The sequence below is a fragment of the Engraulis encrasicolus genome, chromosome 15 (assembly GCF_034702125.1).
Source record: "Engraulis encrasicolus isolate BLACKSEA-1 chromosome 15, IST_EnEncr_1.0, whole genome shotgun sequence".
Lineage (NCBI taxonomy): Eukaryota > Metazoa > Chordata > Actinopteri > Clupeiformes > Engraulidae > Engraulis > Engraulis encrasicolus.
In genome coordinates, this window is record NC_085871.1 from 10,392,965 (window position 1) to 10,395,803 (window position 2,839).

Here is a 2,839-nt window from a genome sequence, read left to right on the forward strand (position 1 = left end):
CCCCCTACCCAGTGGTTCATGAAGTTCCTCTTGAACACAACAGGGATGAAGGATCTGGCAGGGTTCATTTCAGCTCCTGTGTAGAACATCTGAAAAAAGCAAATCGTGTTCTGAGCTGAATATTAGACTGAATGATGCATTTGAATGCAAACTTGCTCTCTCCCTTGAACTTTTTTTTACACACTAAAAAAGACAGTAATGTCAACCACAAGGAGTTTTTTTTTCCCTGAAAGCAGAGAAGACGTTTCAGGGTTGTGCCTTCATCAGTGCACAAGTGAGAGCACACAGCACCAATGAAGGCAAAACCCTGAAACATCTGCTCTACTCTCCAACTTCAACTCAAGTGAATAACATGATGACTTGACAAAATGTCAAATGACTTGTGACTTGACTTAGACTTGATCAATAGACTTGACTTGGACCTCTTGACATTGCACAAAGACCTGCCCCTTCCCATGATTCTTCCCGTTAAATATTTTATCTATACAGTTCCAAAAATTGGAGCATTTTCTACAGTTGATTTCGTAGAGGAGACAGCGCAAGCTGCCAGCAGCAGCTACATTTCAACGCTCTGTCTTTGAATGCCCAGAGCATTTTAGCATGAGGTAGTAGAGTAGAGTATCATTTATTGATCCCGAGGGAAATTAAGGTGTCAAGTAGCATACATACATAAATACAGACACAAGGACATTACACAGTGTTTCCCACAGAAATTTTGGAAACTATGGGGGCAGCCGGGATTTTTTTTTTCCGGGGGGGTGTCTTTTCACGCGGGCCTTTTTTTTGGGGGGGGGGGGGGTATTCACGCAGTGTAAATGCAAAATGCCAAAACAATGAGTACACTATGACATTGGCGCATGGAGAAACTATAGGCCTAGGCCTACATTTCAGCCATTTATATTTTGAGAAATAAGGCTACATAATACACATGCAGGGGTCTATGTAATGAAAAAGATAATAAAACAAAATAGGAGCAGAGATAAGAATTTAAGATTACTGTGAAATTGTTAACGCATAAACAAAAAGGGTCTAAGAGGGTAGGCTATGCCTTTTCCCTACACACACATAGGCGTACACATTCGACATGAGGGGTGCTGGTCACATGGCCAGTTTTTCAAAATTCCTCCCATTAAAAGGGCTGAACAACATATTACACATTTATGTCTATATTCACATTCATTTCTATATGCAGCCCGATGTCTCCTCTGCCTTGTCAATGAAGGCCTGTCACCTAAGTCATTACAACTGTAAAACAAAGCCTGGGGAGTGTTAGTAAACTCATCCCAACTGTCCCTTCTCTGAAGATTTTTTGTATTGCTCCCAAACCCAAGTCAACTACAACAACTTGACTAGGCTTTTGATCCCTCTGTCTTTCAAGCACTTGTGGTTTTCTCTATAGGATGTATTTACTCCAGGAGGAAAATGCGAAGGAAATCGTAATTCAAATCGTTTTTAACGAAAACTGAAATCGTAAAAAAAAATAAAAAAAATAAAAAAAATAGTTTTTGTTTTTTTAAATATTTTCTGAAACTATGGCGGCCAAATTTAAACTATGGCGGGCCGCCATAGTTTCCTCAATGTATGGGAAACACTGTTACACATACTGTATATTCACAAATATTCACCATACATATATTCACAGGGTCAGATCTCCCTATCCCACTCCCACTCCCACACACACACACACACACACACACAAACCAGAAGTGTCCAAAGTGTCTGTGTGCACATTTTAGCACAGTTAAGCTACATTCAAGCACTGTTGCTAACATGTGCAGCACTTTGAGCTTTCTTTAAGTAGATAGATCAAAATAATTTTAAGGTCACAGATCTTCCAGATCTTTGAATCATTTTATGGTTTCATTGGGGTTTTATTTCTGGTGAGTACATAACAAAGCAACAAAATCAGCAAGGTTTGAAATAATTATTCTCACTAACTGGTGGGCCCTGCTGACTCAGTCCAACATTCTCCCCCTATTTTGACGCAATTGTTTGTAAACTGTGAAAAAGAGGGAGCAATGTGGGTATGTGTGTAACTACAGTATGATACTCACTCCCATGAGGTGTGCTATGGTGACAGAAGCCGTTGCGTCTGTTCCTCCGCTCATCCATCACGGAGAGGATGCATATGCCCATGCCAAGCTGGAGCAATACACGAGCACACAGACACAGGAGAGAGAGAGAGAGAGACAGAGACAGAGACAGAGACAGACACAGGTTTAGTCTTCATCCGACACCAACGTGACACTAAAAGTGCACCAAGTGTTACATTGACTTTTTACTCACCCCACACATGGTAGCGAGGACCTGTGGAGGTTGTCAATTAGCGAGTCTGTGCACAGACACCACCTGCCGCGACACTACCCACTCGATCTTGGCATGGCGTGACACAGGAAGATCGCACCCATCAGGCAAGCTGGTTTCTGTTAACTTGGAAGAAGAAAGGTCGGACATCCCGATGTAGTGTGGTACCTTGCGGGTCCCAGGACTTTTTGGTTTGCTTTGGAATTTTCACTTCAGCACATCCACTTAGAGGGAATTTCACATGGACATCCTGGACAATGCCTTTGGACTTTGCACTCTTGCGAGCATGAATTGCCCCCGTAACGCATTTTAGTCGCAGAGCCACACTTCATCTCCAACAGCAACATTTCTTCTTGTAGTGTGCCACTTGCTGTAGATGAACAGGTTTGGGCCTGTAAGTTGGTTCCAGGACTTCAAAACAGGCTGACTTGTGTTTGCATTTCTTGCAGTCTTTTGAGGGGGTACATGTTGCTGTCGACTGTTTTGAAATCTCCACTGCCCCCCCCCCCCCCCCCATTTCCCTTCCCAACACTCA

General features: G+C 42.7%; 1 long non-coding RNA gene across 1 annotated transcript; it reads right to left on the reverse strand.

The window, feature by feature from the left end:
• Window positions 1-29: 29 nt before the first annotated feature.
• LOC134464434 (uncharacterized) lies at window positions 30-2,457 on the reverse strand. The gene is made up of 3 exons (XR_010037899.1): window positions 2,287-2,457; window positions 2,055-2,142; window positions 30-89 (listed from the first exon to the last, which is right to left on the reverse strand). It is a non-coding gene; the product is annotated as an uncharacterized LOC134464434 (long non-coding RNA).
• Window positions 2,458-2,839: the final 382 nt, after the last annotated feature.